At 32.2% G+C, this 24019-nt stretch overlaps 1 pseudogene; it reads right to left on the bottom strand.

The window, feature by feature from the left end:
• Positions 1 to 24019, bottom strand: part of LOC149557172 (DNA mismatch repair protein MSH2-like) — an 84250-nt pseudogene that overhangs the window by 11218 nt on the left and 49013 nt on the right.

Here is a 24019-nt window from a genome sequence, read left to right as displayed (position 1 = left end):
ACCATCTTCATCATCATTATCAGATGCACTAGTACCATCATCATGAGCCTCTTCATCATCCACTCCAATACCATCTTCTTCAATCATGTCCTCTAGCACATTATCATCTTCTTCCATGGGAGTTTTATCATTAGCTTGGATATGCTCACCTCCATGTCTCTCCAATAGGAAACCCACATTCAAAAATGGATGAAAATTGTGGCCACCTTCAATGTGATCATGTTGCCTACAATGTCTCTACGCTGTTGTGATTAGAATTCTTTGATTCTTTAAGCCCTTACACTTTTTGGAAGGACAATCACATTTATCAAATTTTCTTTAGAACTAACACCACAATGTAGCCATTTTCCCATTATTTTGTTTTGGGTTCATGTTGTTAGGCATGGTCTTTCTTCATAAGAAAATATATCTACAAATAAATTGGACATGTTGTACTTAATGTTTATATTTGCACATATGGTTTTGAAAGAAAAATTTGATCTAACTAATGTGTATATTATCTGCAAAAAAATTGAACATGTACTTAATGTTTATATCTACACATATGTTTTTAAAAGAAAAATTTGGTGTAACTAATGTGTTCTCTAATTGTAAAAACACTTTTGCATTATAATACAATGATTTTTTTGCAATTTTGAGTGCAATTCCCTGGGTCTCCAACAAATCTAGAACATAAAAAGATAGTAAACATATGGATACAAATGTTTTGAGCACAAACCAATGATCTTTTTTACAAAGATTGTGTGAATAAGTGCTCAAAGGTTTTCAAAAGAGTGCTTAACTATGAATGTTGTTACATGTGTTTCATCAAGTGTTTAATTGCTTAATGCACTAAGACCCACTTCAAAGGTACTAAAGAATAGTGTTTGGGGTGAAATGTTATTTCATAGAGGTGTATTTCATGCAAATAGATCTTGAAGACCTTAGAAGGTAAAATAAAATGTTTCCACAACTATGCATTCTACTTGGCATTTTCTAATAAAAATAGTTATAAGAAAGATCTCTTTTTCACTATTTTATGAAATTCTACATAAATATCCTTAGTTTTTTTTCATTCTTCACTTTCCAAGTTGGATCAGATAGATTGTTAAATATGTGACTCTATGTAACATGAGTGTTGTTCTCAACCTCTATAATTTCAATACATAGTAAACTATGAAGCACTCTTTGCATGGAGATGAGGTAAGATACTCAACATGGATTATTTCCTTATTAATGATATTTTGTTAAATTTATGTGTTACCATAGGTGTGTACATAATTAATATAAGATGTTACAGATGGCAATGTGAATTCTAAGGCATACAAAATCAAAAGGTAACAATCATATATGCTTAGGCAATTCATGATAACTAATAATTTAATAAACAAAATGTGGTGAGAAATATTATCAATGCCACAAAACAAAGACCTATTTTCAACAATTAAAATACTATAAGCCAAAAAAAAAAAATGAATACACAAAAGAAGTGCATCAGAGGCAACAAAAACTAATGCAAAAAAAGAAAAAAAGAAAAAAAAACTTTAACCTTGTTATCAATGCCCAATCATAATAGGTATTCATAATGTTCCTATAGTATAATCTATGATTGATAATGCATATGAATGTGAAAATTATTTCTAGATGAAAATCAAATTTCTTTTAAATGTCTTATAGTCTAGGGTGAATTTGCTTAGATGGAACAAGTTGAACTTTCAAAATGTGCTCAAACAAAAGATAATTGTGCATGCAATCTGCTACAATTTCAGTAACCTGCACAAAAGCACACCATCATCACATGGAAAGAAGCCAAAAATACATGAGAATATACTACTAATCATATAATCTTATGTCTGTCTTATGTAAGATAGATTCACTTTCCTCAGGAGACTTGAAATCAATGAAACCATAGTGTCGTCTACTTATAACTTCTTAAAATATTGTTATATTATAACTTAACCACTAGAAATGTTCCCAACACCACAGGAGATCAAGTTACACTAATATTTACTTTGTTAAAATGCATCAATATAAACAATAGTAAGACTCTATTTATTGTTAGTAGGTTTTTGTAGTCTATTGATTATAATTGGAACTTGTAAAATTTAGTGTTTCCCTGAGCTCCATTTGTTTGAAGGAGTTATTCTTATAGTACTTGAAGATAGGTTAGGGGTATACATGTAATTTTAATTCAATTAATGCATGGACTTGAAATTCATAGTTATATATCAATTCAAATATTCTTTCAAAGACTATGATGTAGTAGACTAGTGGTCAAATAACCCTAACAACTATTTTTTCTTTTATACATTGATTAGCTTCTTTTATTTAAATGAGTATTTATTTTCTTTGGTTTACTAAAAATGAGTAAAATGCAAAGAGAAGAAGTTGAAGAATTATTCATGAGCTTTCAAAATTCTACATGAAGGCAGTACCTACATACTGTAGTGAGTGCCCCATCTGCCTTGAGGAGTTCCATGTAGGAAATGAGATATACAGTTTAAGATTGTTATAAATAATTGTGTTACACTTTGTTAAGGGAAACTTGGTTCATATATTTAACACTTGGTTGTGTTTTAATGATAAGTAACCTCTCTAATTACATGTCTGTAGGCTACCTTGTGCACATAACTTCCATGTTGAATGTATTGATTGATGGATGCACCTTAGCATAAAATGTCCTCGTTGTCTCTCTATTTTTCCTAACCTAGACCTTAATGCCTTGGAAAATGCCCAATGTTCCAAACTAGAGACTCTAGTAAATCCCCCTTTCTTTGCAAATGTGGTAATGTTTAGGAGGTTAATCTAATTGTTGTCATCTTCATAATAGTGCATATGTCATCTTCATTATTCATAGGTAAGAGTATATAAACTTACATATATAAGTATTATAAAAGTTAGTCAATTAAAGATAAACGACTAATGCAATAATAAAATAATAGTTAATAGTTCAAGGCAGACCAACTTCTATCATTGTATAAAAAATTTGGTCTTGGCTACCAAATTTATTGTTTTTAATAACACTCTCTCTCCATCTCTGTAAAAAATTTGTTCATTTTCATCTAGTTAAATAGCCACTGCAAAAACTAGATGGTAGTGATACAAGACACATAAAGGTTAGTAATCTTGAGGGAATACATGCCCACTAAAAGTGGCACCAAAAATTTATGGAGAAGAATATCAAAGAATATGTTAAAATACATTTCATTGATGCAGCATAATTGATGGTCATGTTCTACATAGGATATCAGTTAGAACTATAGCTACAAATTTAGCAAAGCCACATTTTTGAAAGGCACTGATTTATAGTAAAGAATTGTAGCCCATAGGAGATATGGAATTAAATAAATTTTAGACAATATCATAAACTCCAAATAATTCATTTTTCCATAAGAAATTTGAACAAGAAATCAATGTTACTTTTGATTTAAAACCAACTTATCACAAGCAAGCTGAAAAGCTTGATGCATTGGTGTAGGGGCACCAAGATCATTCTATGAAGATACAAAAACACACAATGAATACTAGAGGAGTGAGGTGGACAAGTAGATATCCAAGCAATACAAATGGACAAGAATGTAATCAAATGTGTTTATTTTGTAATGTCATAAAAAGACTAAGTTACATGTTTTTAATGTCCTCACATGACATAAATATAGTTATATGTGAACCAGTAGTGTCATAGAGTCAAATAAAGCTCTAAAGTCTAGATTAAGGTATTAGAAATTTAGTAATTAATGTTAGTATTCAATAAAAGTTCAATATTTTGTAATGTTGTTAATTCAAAACTTTGAATAACAACAACTAGGAGTACATTTGGAGGGAAATCCCATTTAAGGGGATCATTAACTATTTGTAAGCCTTATAACCAACCAAATATGGTTGTGGAAGTTGTAAGAGGATAATATATATGCTAATTAGGAAATATACGAGAGGGATAGCTTGGAGTATGAATAGGAACATGGATCTAATAAAAACTTTTTTTTATTTTTTAGCGAACTATGTGTTCTCAACATTGTTATTAGTTTGGTGTTTTGGATTCCAAGTGGAGATGCATTAGGAACCTTATTTCCATTCATTGAGATGTAATAGAAGTTTATTTTCATTCATTATTTGTTTTAAACAAGATTGATACACACTATGCTGAAAGTTAAATGACTGGTATCAGTTGATAGATTATAAGTTTTGACTTTTTCCTACAACAGTCTAGGTTCTTTTCATAATATGACCATCCCATGAAAATAAAAGGGCCCTATCTTCATAGGATGTGTTATTCCAACTTGTATAATAGCCTACTCACTCCTAAAATGTAGAAATAATGCAACATTGATTGACTGTTATGGAACAATGAGGGTTTTGTGAAGGAATTTCAATGGAAATGGTGGTTAGGTATAGTAGGGGGAGTTCTAGACACATGAATGGGGTATTTTGCAATTTGGATCATCTTATATGATTAGTTTGAATGTGTATGATCAACAAAATTGATCTAGAAGTTTGGAGAATGGTCATATTGGTGATACCCTAGATTTCAAGGTTTGAATGAAGGTAATTTAAGATTTTGGGGTTCCAAGAAATCTAAAAAAAAATTCTTGGGGATTCGGTAGTTTTATACCATGAATGATGACTATTTAAAGTTACAAGTTTTGGGAGTCAATATTACTTGGAGCTGCTTTGTTAAATTAGCCATTTTCATGCTAAAAAATAGGGCATCAGTCAGAAACAAGGGTGTTGGTCCAAAATGACCATATGAAAGATTTTTTTGTGTTTTAGTACTTTGAAAAGGTGTCCATAAATTTAATTATCTTTTCAATTTCTTTGGAGAAATTTTAAGTTATTTAGGTTTTTATGTTGATGCAGGGCTACTAGTTTGTCAATTAGGTCTCCTAAGGTGCATTGGAAGAATTGGGCTTTGGGAGTTGGGTCTAGCCAATTAGATGGTTAAATATAGTTAAATAGACATTATATAACTCATAAAATTCTTATTTAACCCTTAGTTGAGTCACTTGGATATTTCATTTAGAGTCATATGGGGTTTGTAGGTGTTTTGGGCAACTTGGAAAACTTACATGCTTGAAGAAGTTTGCAAGTGGAGTTTGTCTTGTGAATTCAAAGGTGTGCAGATCAGTGTGTTAACCTAGAAGATTGAGTGGGTAGGGTCATTTCTTCAATTTCACGTAAGGAAGATATGAGGGTATTGTTTCAAAACAAAGGGATGGTTAGTTATTTCATGCATCAAATCAATGGTTGACCATTGATTTTGCATCATGCTTGGAGAAAACCAATCAACATCAAATAATTAGCCTTTGTTAATAAAGGAACTTGGGAATTGATTGGATCCTCCAGACCCATTGGTACAAGTGTGTATTTTAAAACAAAAGGAAAGGATAGAAGATGTGGAGATTTTTTATTTAAAAACTTAATGGACCACCATTCAAGTTTTGTTAATTTTGGCAACACAAACTGAATGGCGATTAAAATTACTTTTTTCAAAATGATCTCAATGAAAGAATTAACATGTCTTTGAGTGAATGCCTTCAATAAGAAAGATAAGCAAGCTAGTGGTACCATGCTTCTTGGAAAGAAAATATGTCATTATTGTATTGATGAAAAGTTTTGGATGGTTTGATTGTCAAGTATAATACTATAAAGTTAAGAGACAACATTGTTATCAAACTAAATGTAGTATAGGTTTTAAAGTCGTAAATCATGGAATGAGTGTTTGAAGAAATTAATGTATAGTGAGTATAAATAGATCTTGAAGACCTTAGAAGATAAAATGAAAAACAACTAAAGGTTACAAGACTGTCACAATAAGGATAGTCACATATGATCTTTTATTATTGCCATCAAATATAGTGCTTTAAAATAATGGAACATTAATCAGTAATCCTAAAAGAAAGACATTGCGATTGAAATTAAGAGCAACAAACTAGAATATGCAAGACAAAGTAGAGATATTCATCAAAGTAGTCATGGAGGACACCATTATGAGGATATGAAAGAATAAAGAGGTCTATTATGTAATAGAAAAAGATGCACTAAGAAGACTAAGGTCCCAAATCTTTCCATTAGCTCAAAGGGAATTGTCATGATGTGATAGACCTATGAGGTCCTTCCAATAGTATTGAAGACTGGTATTGTGAGCATGCAAAGGTTGTAAAAGGGATGTATAAATAACAATTATGAACAAATGATAACTACACTATTATGATAGTGTTGAAGGTATTTTAACTATATGAATTAACTTCAATCCAAATCAACAATGTAGTAGCATGTAAAGGACAATGATTTCCTCATATATATCTATATCAATTTATTTTGTTATGTTAGTTATGTCTACTATAGTAAATGCTCTGAGACATATAGAATTGAAACCCTCTCTCATGAGGACCAGTTGAATATGGTTTATGTAATATCTATTCCACTAGGATACGATAAGAAATAGTCATTAATCTTATGCTCTCAAAAAGTTTTTAATTACTACATCATATTTTTGTTTATGTTGTAGATTTTTGTGATTGTTGGTTACCTTCAATCATTTTGTTTGTATTTATGTTCTTTGATGGCTTATTGTGTAGGAAAAATCATGACTATGGGATCGTACTTTAAGAGTAATTATTAGGTAGTTTGTGTCATAGAAATAAAATGGGACAATATTTTTGTTTTTTGTTATCTATTATACATTTTAGAGTACTTATAAGTCCTATATTTTATTATACAGGACTTGAGAGGACTTGTGTTCTTGAATAAGATCACAATTCCAAATCTCATTAAGTGACTATTGACCCAAGGAACCTTGCCTAGACCTATCACTATTTCCATGACCGTAATTAATACAACAGTGAATGAGGATGATACATATATCTGAAAAAGCCATATAGCTCAAGGGCCCAATTGACATTCATGGGGCCATGTTGTTGTTATGGTGTAGGGGGTAGCATAGGCATACATGTCATATCTAATGAACTAGTTGGGTGGCCATTGCCAAGATATGGCATCAAGGCAGAGGTAAATGCTCCCATACTCTTCTCCAATAGTGGCACTTCTAGAAGTTGTTAAGTGTTATCACTAATGTCAGCATGTTGTGTGCATTAATGTAAACTTTGGTGTAGTGAAGCATGAGTAGTCCATAAATACTAATTGGTAAAGCATGAAAAGTGTGGAGGTATGAAGAGCCTATGATATGGAGTGGAAAAGTATGATGAGTTTAATATGTACAAAGGAGTATCTAAAGTTTGATATATGCAATAGAGTATCTAAAATTCAATATGCAAGAATTCAATAAAGCATGAGAAGTACTAAGAGATGAATATGCAAGAACCTTTGAACCTTGAAGTGAGAAAATGTATTTGAAGTCTTGTATTATGTACAAGCCTAATTTCTTTGATGTAAGGTGGTAATATATAGGAAATATGGTAGCTCATCCAAAATATATAAGCATGGGAAGTTGAAATATGCAAGAAAGAGCTTTTGAAGTCCTAATGAGAATATGATCTATAATCCACTACATAAAAAGAAACTAGTTGTGAGGCCTCACTCTGACCCATCGTAGCATAGTGATACATTACCCTTATTTTGTTATTCACGACTTGAGATGTCGAGACATTATCTGATTCTTAGAACATATTTTATTATTTCATGTTGTGTGATGTTATTTTCAGATATATTTGATGATTTTCATTTAATGTTTCATGTATATGTATGTTGATGAAATCAGTAAAGGTAGGATCGAGACTTTTATTTAAGATATTTTAAATGGTTAAGAATTAAGTAGGATAAAGAAACCCTTATTGATGTATATTTTAATTTAGGTGAATTTTTGAATATGTATACATTTATGTACATGTGATTTTATGGGACTACTGATGTGTGCAATGAGTGTGTAGATATTTAGCCGAGAAACCCTACGGAGAAACAGAACTGATCTCTATGTGTTAATATTTGAAAACCTTGTTGTTCGTAATTCACGTATTTTTATTGTGAGATGTATGTATGCATCTTCCTTGCTCAGTGAATGTTAAATGTTTGTAATTATGTTCTTTCAGTGTCGCTTGACACTTGTAAAATGGTTATGTGCTTCAGTGGCTATTTAGGGTTAATTGTTTAACCTTTGGACCAAGTTGGTTTAAGTTAGAGTAGTAAGTTGGACCTATTTTATTCCTAGATTTTATTTGACTCTAAACCTCTTCTTAAGGCTTTAAAACTTTTTTTTTTCTAACTAAAGGGTATGGGTATGGGTTAGGGGTCTTTTCCAACCCCTAAGCCCCTTGCTTTGACTTTTGAGGTCACTCAAAAAGTCCCTTTTTGCCTTTGTGCGAAAATTGATCATGGGTATCTTGAGTTACCTCACCTCATCTCCACTTCGGGTTTAACCATAGTGTAGGTTGAGTTAGGAGTTTCTAGGGTGGCTAGTGGGTGGAAATAGTTATTGCTCCTTTTGGGTGGTTGAGTTGGAGGATTATTTGGAGGCCTTCCTTGGACTAGTGGGTTGTTACCCAATCTCTACTTTTAGAGAAGATTTTCTTGAAGCTTGAAGAAGGAAAGGGATACTCTACTCAAACTTGTTCATTGCCATTACCTCTTTGTTAAGGTAGGAAATTCCCATCTCCCTTATTCAGATTTTATGGTTGGTTTCATGTTCATGTTATCTTGTTGTTGTTTCACTGTTGTATGGTTGTGGGTATGTGGGAAGATTTGAAAACCATGTCTTTTTGGTTGTTTTCCTTCCTTGTTTATGTTGCATTTTTTTTGAGTTTTCCTTACATGGGTGTTTTGGTATTACTCACCCTTGGAGAGGGCAGAAGTGACCAATTTTGGGAAAGGTCTGTTTAGTTGGACTCCAACCTATGTAGAGTCTCTTCTCAGGATGAGAAGAGGGATAAAGGGTAGGGTGTTATGGGCCCTTACCCGTCAGCACAAACCTAGTATGAGTATGGCAAGTTTAAATGGAAGAATGGAAGTTCTTGGTTATTAGCCTCGATTGGGCATCTGAATGGGTGTTGTGCTTGACTTCTCTTGTTGGAAGAATCCACCTTTCCCTAGTCTTGATTCATTGTGAATCTTATTGTGTAAACCATGTATGATTATGCATGCTTGATGTTCTTTTGGTTCTGCTTGGTTGTCACCTGATCAGATATTGGTTTCCTCCATGGTTCTTGAAATGAGATTAAGAAAACATTACAAACTCCTTGATTATGATCATGAAGAAAATCTGATAAAATTATTGAAAATTGGGATTAAGATCCTATTGTAAATTGTATTTTTAAACCTTATTGTATATGGCAACGAAGCCGAGTTTTCTTCCTGATTCTTTCCCGGCTGAGCCTTTGAATCAGGTTAGCCAATAAAATAATGGTTGAGTGTATTTGGTTCTCATAATATTTGATCATAATGTTCAGTTGTATGAGTGCTCATCAAAATAGAATAAATAAATTTGCATATATATAGATGGGAGAATAGAATCATAGATAATGTCTTGAGTTATGAATGTTCAAGTTTTAATTATGATAATGAAGAGTTGAATTGATATAGTGAGTTTCAATTATGACGTATAAGTATTATGATGAGATCAATAAAGAGCAAAACCTATATTACGAAATCAAAGATATTTCATTTCTTGATAAATTTCATGGTGGTTATAATCAAATTTGAATGAGAATAATCCACCACCTTTTTTTTTTAATTATGTGTATAGTATCATTCACCTCCTAAGTTCTCCAAATATGATCAATTGGACTGAGAGGTTGTATTCTTGAAAACAATAAGAATAATAATCAGAATTTAGAAATCATACCATGTCCTTGAAGAATTAATATAAAACATACATGTTTAAATAAGAGATTGACAGACTATACCTAATGTACTCCTTTGCATTGGAATACTTGTATTAAGGAAGAATGTTAATAATAGATTTATTCTAATCCTTAGTAACATAAATGAAATGTATAAAATGTCATGGCCATGCCTTGTTAAAATTTTGCTTCAAAAAAAATATTCACTCCCAGGAGTAAAAACTCTCTGGAAAATACATGAGGAGAAATTTCTTTCCTTCCAAGACCACAGAGCATATTCTTGCTCAGATTCCTTTCTAAATGAAATAAGAAACAAATAAATATTATGTTAATCTCATGGGTGCATAATTTTGAATGCATAAATAGGTATATTTAAAAAAAAAAAAAGTTAACATCATAATATCTTTTCTTTCACCTATAAAACTTTATGTATTCATTGCCCTCCTTGGCCTTGGACGTCAATTAGCCTTGTTTTAAAAAGGTTTTAGTGTCTGTCTCAAGTCAAAGTGGATGGGATGGGTGGGTGACATCATCCTGCCACCTTGTCCCATCCCCATTCTTCTCCATTCCTAGCGGCCAGTTTGGGGAAGGTGGCATTTATGTTGAGAAAGGAAATTGAGGTGGTCACTTTCATTTCTTTAAAACTCCCTTGCTCACCTCTGTTCACGTGCCCACCTCTTGGGTTGCATTTTCCTTACCTTGGGCTGCGTGGAAAGTGGGGTGGAGAAAGCTATGTCATGACATGACATTGGACTTGGACGTTGGCTTAGCTTTGGGGTGGTATTGTTGTTGAAAGTTAATGCTTGTTTTAAACTTTAGACTTCATCTCCCCTACGTACCTTCTCCTTGATGTGCAGGTTTGGGGTTGCATGGGGCCTAGGGAGAGGTGTAGGGAGGGGTCAAATCCACTTGACTTGTAGCCAAGTGGATGTTAGGGGCTAGGGTGTAGTTATGATCTTAGGGCAGGAGGGTTAGTGGTTAGGTGTTAGTTAGTAGGTAGGCTTAGTTAGTAGTATTTGATTTAATTGTATTTCAGTTTAAATGTAGTTAGAAATTTAGAATATGATTTAGTATTAATTTAGATAGTTTAGTATTTATTAGTTGATTGTTTAATTATGTTGTTTTAGTTTTAAATTTGTTAAAGAGTAAATTGGTTAACCTAATCAAGTCTTAAGTTAGCATTATGTGTGAAGTTGACTTATAACCAATTAGTTATATAGTTAGTTTAAAATGAAACCTTAAATCATTCAAGTATAATTAGTTGAGTTAATAAAGTTTAAGGTTATTTTATGTTTTGCTTAAGGACTTTTTTTGTAATTGTTAATAATTTTTAGTTACTTAGTTATGGGTTAATTTTATAAATACTAATTTAGTTAGTTTTAATTTTAAATGTACTCTTACTATTTTAACCATCAAATAGTTTAAAATTATCGATTAATTGGCTATTTAAATAAGTTTTAATGTAGGGTTAATTGATTTGATATTGCAAGTAATTTGAGATCCGGATTCATGCACATTGTTATCTATGTAAGTTTTATTGCATATCATTATAAGTTAATATAATATCATAATTTTATTGAGATTAATCTAATAACGAAAGTTTTAAAATTTTAATGATGTTATCATCCTCATGTTTAAAACCTTAGGATTGAAATGTAAAGAACCGGTACTAAAGCTTCTATCTCAATCATATCAAACTTAGAGCATGTTGAATTTTTAAATCAAAAAAAATTGTTGTGTTCTTGCCCTCATAGTTTGGGCATGACACTAGTTGTATAATTTTACATTTGCCATAAACAATGATTTAATTAAAAAACCTAGGAATTAGTTGGAATGATTTAACTAACAATCTAATCTCTTTTTCCTTCCTCTCAACCCTGTTTCAACTTGTCTTCAATAGGAAGTTCAAATAAGCCTCTTGTTTCTTTTCTTACATTCTCCACCACATCTAGAGGAATACCATGATTCACAACCACCTGCAAGAAAACAATCAAACATGAATAATGTTAAACTAAGCAATTATTCATCCTGTAAACCCTATCCTACAAAACTAAGAAAACTTGTTGCTCAAACCCTATCCTACAAAATCATTTCATTTGCCCAAAAAAAAGTAGTAGTGGTAACAGAGGCCTAACATCTTATGATTGAATTGGACATGAATCACTTTTAGTGCCTTGAAGTTACTTTCTCCCTACTTTGTACTCCATACCCAAGGTAGTATTATCTAATAGTAGTAAAGAACATTCATAAAGGTTAATCAAGTTTAAATTCCCACCACAATTAGTGATAAAATGTCTAAATAAAGTAACAAAAATTGAACAAGAAGTCTAAAAAATTATCAAAACCTATACTAAAGGTTTATAATGTACTAGTAGTAAGGACCATTCAAAGAGTTCAATCAGGATTAATTTCCCACCAAAATTAGTGATGAGATGACTATGAAATGTAACTTTGGCAAAAATGTAGTGAGCCCAAGGAAACTAAAGTTTGGTTTGGTGCCCAAACCATATCACACATGCTCCCTCACCAAAGTTTAGTAAAAATGTGCACTAAACTATGTGAACACCCAAACAATATCTTGCATGCTCCCTCACCAAAGTTCAATAAAAATGCGAGTTGATCCTATGTGAAATTTCTTGTCTTGGGCATTCTTTTGTAAATTTATGTATAGTCCATAGTAGAGACGTTCCTAATTAATTTAGTATAGTCCAAATTATATTATGACCCAATTTGGTCAAAATTTTGACCAACTTGGGAAGAGTTTGGATATCTTTAACTTGGGTAAATGATGTTGGTCAAAATTTTGATCAAATTGGGATTTTTTTATGTGACCAACATGGGCATAAAAACTAAAAATAAGGAAGATTCGTAGCTATGGTCAAAAATCTTGGTAGAAAAATGGGTGCAAATGTACTAGTGTACCAAGATCCTCTTTCTAAGGGTCATCACTTCCCAAGGGACTAGTGCTTCTACTAAGGACTACGAGAATTATGGATGTCTTCACAAGAATGGGTGACCCCCTAAGCTAGTAGATAGAAAGGATTTTGGCCATTAAGAAAAGGTTTTTAGTTTAGGCACTCCATTTAACAAGTGAATGTTAAACTTCTTTAGAAGGTTTCCCAGCCCTAAGAACTAGAGTTTGACACACCATAGGGGTATTGAAGGAGAGCTATAACAAAACAACAACACTAATGGGGCATTAACTGTATCGAGTTTGTTATAATGTTTGGAGTGTACAACTAGCTTTGGTTTGTTACCACTTCAAAGTTGACCCCTAGGACTCACCAAGTGGTGAGTCTTGGTTCCAAGGTAGGCCTCTCTAAAGAAATTGCATAGATTTCTCTTAAACCCAAGATCCACATATGTCAAGGGGAGAGGATACATCCATGCAACTCCTAGGGTTCTAAACAATGTAGAGACGCCAAATAGAAAAGAAAGTTTATTTTATTGCACCAAACTAAGTGTTAGTTAATCTAAGAAAACCACACACATAGTTTGAACAAGCACATAAGTCTTCATCAATGTCCTACAATAAAGAATTAGTAGTTTTCAATGGATATGTCTTCTCCCAACAAATGCAACATATTGAAAATAGATCATAAATAGATCACAAATAACACAAAAACCTCTGCTCTAGGTCCTAGAATGAAATTAAAACGCTAGATGAAAATGATGACTAAAATTTGACCTTTCTATGAACCAACTACACCTTGACAATAGAAATTGTGCCCTAGAAGCCCATAAACCATTAGGAGGTCTCCAAGTGTGCTTAGGTAGTGCCAACTATGCTCAACATGTAGTTTGAGCTAGTTAGAGCATAATTGGTAGATTCATAGTGAATTTGGAAAGTAAGGAGAAAACTAGGGTAAAATGGGGCCAAAATGACACTTGCAACTTGCAAAATTGAAATCTAGATTCCCAAGTGTGTTTTGACAGTGCCAAGTGCACCCCTAGTGCACTTGGGGCCCATAAGGGTATAGTTGGTAGTTTTAGAGTGCATTTGGTTAGGTGGGAATATTAGATAGAGGTTATAGTGATTCCTAAGGCCCTAAAATAGCTTCTTAAGGCTCCTAGTGCACCCTGACAAAGCTAAGTGCACACTTGGGATAGAGAGCTACAAAAATTCATAAATGAAACACAAAAACTTGTTACTAGGTCTCTTAATTAAGATATGCATGATAAAAAGGAGTAGATAGGCATTAGACTCCTTTAAATGAGATCCTTCCTTGCATCTATAAGAAAAGAACATAGAAACCCAAGTTAGTAAACATGATCTTCATGTTAGGTTCACCAAATGTAGGACAAGAAAATGTGTTAAAACCTAGCATACTATGAGAAACCACAAAAACTCAATAAAAATACACTAAAACCTTCTAATCTACCATGAAAACTGATTAAAATAAAGGAAGAAAACACAATAAAAACCCCCTCTTCAATTGTAGTTCCCATGTCCTTCTTTCTTCTCCACTTTGATGTAGCTCCAATTTCATATAGTGTACACAATTGCAAGAAAATTATAATGATGTGATGATGCTATTGAGAATAATAGAAGCATGGTTCAATCCTAATAATTTCTAAGAGATGTTATAAGCATATCATTCTTAAGGATAGAAAATGAGTGCAAGATGGCTCAATTTATAGCCAAAGTTCAAGAGGTGAGACATAAATGAGAGGATGGACACTTGTCAATTTGAATGTGCAACTTGGTATGATATTCCTTAGAATATAGATGAAAAATATGACACAATATGCCAAATTTAGGATTCTATGACACATCAAAGTCAACATGGCTAAAAGTGGAGGAGAATCTATGACATGCATATGAAACCTCAAAGCCACTAGTAGACAAGAATCTATGATGAATGTGGCTTATTATAGTCATGCATAAGGAATACAATATGTCAAATATAAAACATATTATTCAAGTGTAAAGGGAGAATATATGACATAAGATGTTCATGTGTCAAGACTAAGTGGAATATTTGAATTAAAAATTCATAATTCCACACAAATGGAAATTCAAGTGGAAAATAAGACTTTGGAAATTTGAGAATTCTCATAGTTTGCAAAGATGAATCAATTAATTAATAACCATCAATTAATTGAGAATGATGATTAATAATTAGTAATGCATGGTGAAAATAATTGAAATGACATAGGATTAGATTATGGGTTATCTAATCCTATAGGGTAAATTAGTAAATAATTAGCCAATTTGATTAGATAAATGCAGGATTATCCTTTGATGAAATGTGATGATTATATGGATCAACTAGGATGATGATAGGTAGATCAAATCCATGATAAAATTGGTTGAGTAATTAGGATTAATAACATGCCAAGGAAACTTGACATGGATTAAGAACATGTAACATATAATAGACATTGTAAATGCCATAGGTTCAAAATTGATTGATAAGATTGATCATAATAAAATCAACAAACATTTTCAATGTTATTAAATTGATTAGATAAGGCCATGATATGACACTAAGGGACTCAAAAATTTCAATGATTAGATGATAAAGATAACACATTTGACCTAGCACTGAGGGACATGGTAGTTCTAAGGTTAAATTTGATAGATTTGGTAGGTTTGATAAGATTTGATTGCTTACCAAGGCATTGAGGGACACAAAAATTCCTAGAGTTGGACATATAATGATATATTTGAGACATTTTACATGTTTTGGGTTGATTAGGGTTGATTTGGGATGATTTTGATGATGTTGCAATGATTTAGAGTCAATTCCATTAAGTTTGGATAAAACAAGAACCAACTCTAAAATGATCTGTAATTGATGTGAAAGGTGATATGAATGATGAAGGATATTGTTGAAATATGCTTGAATGATAATCAATTTTTCCACAATATCAAAATTAGAGAAATGAGAAAATGGGATGTGTTAGTTTGAAAATATGATTAAATAGTAGACACAAATCATTTTTGAGCTTCTACACTATCCTAACCCAGTCTTACCTTGAGAAGTCATCCATTAGTGAATAAATTTCATAGCTCATAGTAATTTCTATTATCATCTCAATGTTTGGTAGCAAAAAATCATCCTTTGGGCATACCTTGTTTCAATTACTAAAATCTATGCAGATTGTTGATCTTAGATTGGTTTTGACTAATGAGTGTCTATACACTTAGGTCATCTACTTAGTTCTTATTGAACAAGTAATATATGCTAAGCATAACATATAAGATAGTGCATGCCAAGTAAATAGTGAGTGTTGAGCCACTCAAATGTTGAGTCACTCAGATGCCAAGAAGATAGTATGTGCCAAGTGATTGCAAAGCAAGCAGTGCATGCTGAGTCATTCAAATGTTAAATGTTAGCATTGAAGTTATAGTTAGTCCTGAGCACTAGGGACTTCAAATGCCAAGTAATAAAATTTTGACATAGTTGTTTGTATTGGCACAAACTACTATGTAAACCATTTTTGAGACAACTTAAGTATTGTTTTACCATTTTTTTTGATAAGGACACATCTTAATTGTGAATCCCTATGTATGACATGCGTCAAATCAGAAAAAGGTAAAGTTTAAGCAAAAATATGGGTGAATCATGAACATTGATTCATTCTTAACCCTAAATCACCTAGGTCTTCTTAAGGAATATAAACCCTAAACTTTAAAGAGATGGAAAAAAGGAATGCTAAGGAGAATTGAAGAGAGTTTGCATGCGTAAATAGAGCATTCATGGTGATTAAGGTTTTATGAATTGAGTTACATTATAGAATTAGTTAGAAGGAGAACAAAGGAAAGGAAAAAAATGACAATAGAGGTACATCTGATTAGAAAGGATCAAGTACACATTAGTATAGAGGTGATCTGCCATCAAGCAATAGAGTGCTAACCAAAGGATCACTACTAAGACATTTTAATAGGTGAATCAATTAATTATCTTAATAGAGTAGTCCTAATAGACTCTTATAAATTCTTTAATAGGGTTCTTACTTCATTATAAGTTAAAGTCCTCTTACTAGGTGCACTTTTAATAGGTTGTTTTAAATCCTTTAGCAGGGTAAGATCTAACAATCTTGTAAACTTTTAACAGGGAAAACCTTTCATAGGGTAGATCACGTTTCATGGTCAAACATTGTAACCTTCATTGGATACACTTTGTTACTATAGTAGTGAAGATTTGTGGGTGTTATCCCCACCCTAGTTTTACCTTCTCATTGGAGGGTTTCTGGGTAACCAAATATCTTGTGTTATACATGTGTTGAATATTTATTTTAATGCTATGAATGTATATGCTTAATTTGGTATTTCAATTTATATGCATAGACTATGAGATGGATGTGTGGTGAATAGTTTTAGAGGTTGAAAGTTTTAAGTGTTGATTCACCCCCCCTCTCTTAGAGTTTACTTTCCTATTGTATTTCCAATAATTGGTATCAAAGCCTAGTTCTTTGAAAGAAAAGCTTTACAATTTTAAGAAAGGACTTTGGAGATGGAAGTTTACAAATTGGAAAGACTATTGAGAACCAGACAATTGAAATACAACTTTCCTTACATTAGCTGAATGGAGCAAAATATGGGTTTAAGAGATCATTGAAGAGAAGGAAGGAAAGTTCTATTCAAGAGAATAAAACACAATACCAAGAGATTGATACTACTAAATTATTTGAAAATGTAAACTCCAATGAATTTGATGTAGTAGTTGTAGATCTAATGGAAAAGAATGGAATCCTAACTAAAGAGGTCATAAATATAAAGAGAGAACAAGAGATCCAATCAGTATGCTATGTGAAGTGACCAAGCAAAAAAGGAAGGTTGGAGAGGAAAAAGTCATGATTGAAGATGACAAAAGGATTTTGACCAAAAGACTAGAAGAGAAAACATTAGAGGTAACTAGGATTGCTAATATGCAATTGGAAACCTAGAGTCAAATGATGGCTACAAATCATGAACTAAATGTAAAGGATATCGAGATCACAACATTGAAGTTGCAGAATGAACACTTGAGAAATGATCTAAAAAGAGAGGAGTTTGTTGATAGTTTTAACAAACCTAGTGAAGCCATCAAATACTTTGAATAATTGATGAGATTCCCTAGATCCAATAGTGATACTTCTAGACTGGGATATACTAGTACCAAAGAAGGAGAAACATCCAAAAGTGGTGAAGAGAGAAGTAACAAAGGTAAGAAATCCAAACCTACTTTTCATAATTGTGGTAAGATAGGTCATACTACTAATTTTTGCAAGAGTAAGGCTAGAAATTAGAACCCTAAGAAGAAATTCATGGGTCATTTCCATAAATGTAGCAAACAAGGAGATCATAAGCTCACAAAGATTTGAAGGATACTACTATATTTGTCAGAAGTATGGGCATTCATCAAACAAGTAGACAAATGTAAGGTATAATGGAAACTCTTATAATTAGGATTATAATACAAGGTATACTTGTCATTAATGTCAAGAATATGGACATGTTGCTAAAAATTGCATAAGAACACATTTCAAAATTGACAACAGTAAATGGTTGAGTCAAACTACATGCTAACTATATTTGAAGATTGGTCACATAAGCCAAAATTGTCCAACAAGGTCAAAGGCACCAAACAATGAGTTCAAAAAAGGTAAAGAAAAGGAAGATGTTGATAATATCAGAGATGAAATGAACAAGACATGGAAGAGAAAGGAAGATTGCAACACATCGAGTGTAGAAGGGATCACTTCACCTAATGGGTTAAGTGATCACACCTCCTCTAATTAAGAAATCAAGAGGTAAGTGAGATTTATATCTAAAAGAATATACTTTACATTAGTTCCAAGGGTTTAGTGCTGAAAAGATTACATATGCATGAAGAAAGATGTAAAGTGTTGTTAAGAATCAAGAAGAAATCTTTTAGTTTTGTTAGTTTTCATGTTGCTACCAAGCATGAAAAGTTTGAAATCTTTATTTAAGCTGAGATTATAACTGTGTATGCACTAAGCATTAATTTCAAGGTTTTGAAGTCTATATAATCAATTTCTACATGTTTGACATTATTCAAATTTGAAGGAGAGCATGAAGAGCTAAAGACAAACCAGAGAAATTATTTTGAGATTTCGCAAATAGATTCAATCGTCACTTGACACCATTACTATAGAATCATAAAGGTATTTATCAAGTACTGAGTTATGTAGTTTGAATTTATGCAAAACCAAGTTTTATGAAATGATGTCTAGTTCTTTAGCAACCAAGGTTGTAGAGGGAAAGGAATTTTTGAATGTGAAATTGATAAGTAATGAGATTAAACAACCTAATTTTAGAGCTATCCCAGACATAGCTTATAAACAAGATCCATCCAATGCATTATCAATGATACCACTACAAGTCTTAATGATCCAAGATGTTGGATGTTGCTATACATGTAAGGTTGGAAGAATAAGAGACATAGAAATTAGGGAGACATATGGGAAATTATGTGAAAATGGAGTATTGAAGGAGGAATTCAAAATTGTTGGGAAGAAAGGGTTAACTCGTGCCCTAGATTTCCCCAATGTCTTCAAGACATAATGGATAAAGATAGTTTTGAGTGGGACACATGATAATTCTATATTGTTAGAGAATGGACTGATGAAAATCACCAAGAAAATTGTGCATAGAGTTATAGGGTATCCAACCCTAGATTAGCCAAAGACATTAAGTGAAGAAAAAAAGATAATTGAAATGAATATTGGGGTTGCATCGAATAAATGAGAGATGAAAATAGATACAATAAAAAATCCCTTAATTTCTTTTGCAATGAGGATTATAAAACATAAGTTCTATCAAAACAATAGATTTAACAGTGTTCCATGTATTACAGTGGATGTCAAATACAAAATAGTGAAGAAAGATCATACTTATGATCTTGCCAAGTTTTAGTTGCAACAATTGACTAAGAATTTGGGAGCCATAAGGAAGGCCAAAAGTGCACAATGCAAATTTAGATCTATTCTTGTATGTACATAAAACATTTCCTACTTTTGGTAAAGTTGCATGGAAGGTAAATAGATCTATTATAGTGCAAATAGGTGAATTCATGGAGAAACTAGGTGATAATTTTGAGTTAGTCATGACAAGCTACTTTGAAAACTTCAAGTAGAAAATGAAGAAAAGATTGAGGATACCAATTTTACTAGTGGAGAAACATTTTGATGATGCTTTCTTCCTAGTTGACACTGACTATACATATGTCCAAGAAGTAGTTCCTAGAGTTAGATAGTTAAGACCATTGGGATATGAAATCAACATTGATGAAGTCCCTGTAGTAATAAAAATATCACTTATAGAAGAATTAGACAAGAAGGATACAACTTTTGAGAACTATGATATGGCCAAGTCAAAAATCACAATGGACTTGAATACTGCTTCAGTCATTAGAGAGAAGAATAGGATGGTAAAGAAACTAAAAATGAAATTTGGTGAAGGGGCAAAAGAAGAAGATTATGATGAAGAAGAAGAAGAAGAAAATGCATCTATCCAAGCACCACTTTCCATCACACAAGGTTAAGGAGAGGACTAACAAGAGGAGGAAGTAGAAATTATAGAAGATGCCTAGGGAGAAAAATCCAGTGAAGCACTTACAGCTACTGAACAAAAGAAAAGAAAAGCTAAAGCACGTACACTAAACAAACCAAACAAGTTTTCAAAACCTACTTAGCTTACAATACCTGCAATTGGGGCTAGCACAAAGGCCACTATACAAAAGGCTAAGGAAGTAGCTAAGCCAAAGGAGAAAAAAGCTAGTCAAGCTAGCAAGGGTGAATAATCTCAGAAGAAACTAAGGAGAAAATATGTTGCTCCAACTAAATTTGATAAAGAGAAGACTGAATCTAATGACAATAACCGATTTCAAGTGGTAAGTCATAGTTTTTCTTTAGATTTAGATAATTTATGTGAGAATATTAAAAATCATGCTAATTTATCTAGATTCTCTCACATTGAGTTTGATAATCTTGGGAAGATTGAAAAGAATCAAGTTGAAGAGGTAGTATATGCCATGATGACAATATTTAAAAAGGCTCCTCTTGATGTAACTTCAACTCCTAGAGTATACCTAGGTCTTCTTAAGGAAGATAAACCCTAAACTTTAAAGATATTAAAAAGAAATTCTAAGGAGAATTGAAGAGAGATTGCATGTGCAAATAGAGAATTAATGGTGATTAAGGTGTTATGAATTGAGTTACATTGCAGAATTAGTTAGAAGGAGAACAAAGAAGAGGAAACAAAGGAAAATAGAGGTACATATGATCAGAAAGGATCAAGTGCACATCTATATAGAGGTAATTAGACATCAAGCAATAGAGTGCTAACCAAAGAATCAATTAATAAGACATGTTAACAAGTGAATTAATTAAATCTCTTAATAGAGTAGTCCTAACATGCTCTTAAAAATCATTTAATAGGGTGTTTACATCATTGTAAGTTAAAATTCTCTTACTAGGCACACTTTTAGTAGGGTGTTTTAAATCCTTTAATAGGATAAGATCTAACAATCTTGTAAGCCTTCAACAGGGTAGACCTTTCACAAGGTAGATCATGTTTCATGGTTAAACATTGTAACCTTCATTGGGTACACTTTATTACTATAGTAGCGAAGATTTTTGGGTGTCATCCCCACCCTAGTTTTACCTTCTCCTTGGAGGGTTTCTGGGCAACCAAATATCTTTTGTCATACATGTGTTGAATATTTATTTTCATGCTATGAATGTATATTCCTAATTTGATATTCTAGTTTATATACATAGACTATGAGATGGATGTGTAATGAATAGTTTTAGAGGTTGTAAGTTTTAAGTGTTGATTCACTCGCCCCCTCTTAGAGTTTAATTTCCTATTGTATTTCCAACACAAATGTGGATGGACTTGTGATGTTTCAAAATGAACACTATATTGGATATCCATTCTACATAGTCAATAGCTCTGATGAAATTAGAACTTAGTAGTTATTCTAACTCAACTTTCACAAACAACGAAACATGAGGATACATATTTCTTAATTTTATTTAATAGGTGTACCCTTGGAGTGATGGAGAGGTGATGCATAATGAGTTCTGTACCCAAGACAAATATATGAACACAGGTCAATGCAAAGTTAACTTCTTTCCTTAAAAATATGTGTTAATTTTTCTTTTTCTTCTATTGATTAAGACTAGGACAAATGTATAATTTTGAGAGATTTTTTCATACCTAGGTTGATAGGCTATATTGATTCTATCAAAATTGATGATCTATCCTAAAAATAGTTTAGAAGACTACCCAATGCTTTATCCCCAGGTGCCTCAAAGATGTTTTCACCCTTAGATACATATTTTTATTATTATATTTTTTAGTTAAGATATTGCCATAAAGTGGTCTTGGCCATCTAAATGCTTATTTTTTATTTTTTATTTTTAATTTGTGACTAAGATACTATTAAAAATAGATTGGCACAAGTATGAATATGTGTTTCAATCATTATTTTATCACTAATGTCAAAATCACTACTTGATGGTAAGGTAATTGCTTATATGAGTTAAGTACTACCCTTTGTTTGATTGATGAAGAGGATTTGATCAAAATGAGGTAACAATAGCACCTAGAGGAAAGGTTGAGTAATGATATGAAAAAGAGTACAAGGATTAGTTAAGACAATTATATTATAGTGGATTGATAATCTACTTAAGGTTAGAAATGATGGTTACATTGATTAAGTTTAGAAGAAAAAGTTAAACAAAGTTTGTTTGCCAAGCTTAACATTTTGCATAGTAGGAGTCAAGAAAAAATAGTGTAAGTTGAGCAGAAAATTAGTTGGAGCTAAGAAAAGTTAATTTCAATGTAAACTGGGTGAAACAATGTAAGTCAAGTAAATTTTACTTGATGCTGAGTATTAGTAAACTTTGGTTTGTGCCAAGTGTTTTGGTGGTGGATGTCAAGCAACATAGTTTATGCTGAGCATCAAAAGCCAATTAATTCTAAGTGTCAATATTATGAGAAAGATCATGAATTTAGTGAATCTAAGTCAACAAGTTTGATTTCTTGGACTATGTGAATTGTGTGGAAGATAAGCTTGTTGAGTTGGTGGCACAAAATTCAAGATGAACTATTTTAAGGAAAATTCAAAGAGGATTGAAAGAAGTTTTTAGAAGGGAATGTAATGAAAAGAGAAGTAGATTCATTGAATCCTACCTACTCCAACCTAACCCTAAAATAGATGATGGAGGATGAATGAATAAATATCTTAATTCTCTATTTATAGAGATGGTTGGTTAGTAGAAAGGGTTGACATGTGTGAGAACCTAAGAAAGACAAGGAGTTTAGGATATTTTTTTCATTTAGTGATCTAAGAGAAGAGACTACATTGGTAAGAAAAGCAAGAAGACTTAAGGGTATGGATGCTTGAAGGGTGAACAAGCTATTAGATCTGAAGAGTGTGAAAGCCAAGAAGAATGGAGGACTGAAATAAAGATTTATAATTTGCAAGTGGAGTTGTAAGTTGTTATTAGATCAAGCCTTACTATTATGTTCTAATCTTTGTATTAGTCTAGGGTAAATCCTTTGGGTTAAGGTTGACCTAAAAAAAATTTTTAAATCCTTTAACTCAGTGAAATTCCAAGAAAATGATTTAAAGTCCTCTAAAAAGGTTCACTCCTAATAGAGTGATTGAAATCCTTTAACTGGGTCACATTTAATAGTGTGTATTGTAATTGTAACCTTTAATAGGGTTGGCCTTTCAAAAGCCATCACTTAAGAATAGTAAGAATGAGTAGCATGTTACTGGTGGTTTTTCCCAAATTGGATTTCCACATTACATCATTATGTCAAATGTGTTATTGAATTTTTTATGTTTCATGTTTACATTTATGAAAATTTATTTGACCATAACCTACAAGTTTAAGTGATTACATAATCTAATGGATGCATGCATGATAAAAATGTTTAATGGATATGGGTTCACTAAGTTGTGAAAAGTTTTAACTATACATCTGGACCTTGGATAACTGATTCACCCCCCTCTCAATTATTCTAAAGAATTCCAACATCTACTTGATGTGTGTCTCAATCATGTTAGCTGTAACTCATTAGTGGAAGATACTATACATTTAATGTCATTTAAGTAGCATGCAATCTCATAATCATTTTGAAATGAGGGTAGCTCAGGTATTTGATTTTAAATAGACTTGTCTAGAATATCAGGGCACAAAATTGAAAGTGAGGTGGAAGCCTTGAAGTTATTGATGCAAGTGGAATCATCTTTGGTGATGAGAGACATTGAGCCTATAGG

Source organism: Cupressus sempervirens, chromosome 5 (genome assembly GCF_028749045.1).
Source record: "Cupressus sempervirens isolate cs-2001-9-10 chromosome 5, ASM2874904v1, whole genome shotgun sequence".
Classification (NCBI taxonomy): domain Eukaryota; kingdom Viridiplantae; phylum Streptophyta; class Pinopsida; order Cupressales; family Cupressaceae; genus Cupressus; species Cupressus sempervirens.
This window is presented reverse-complemented; position numbering and strand designations above follow the sequence as displayed.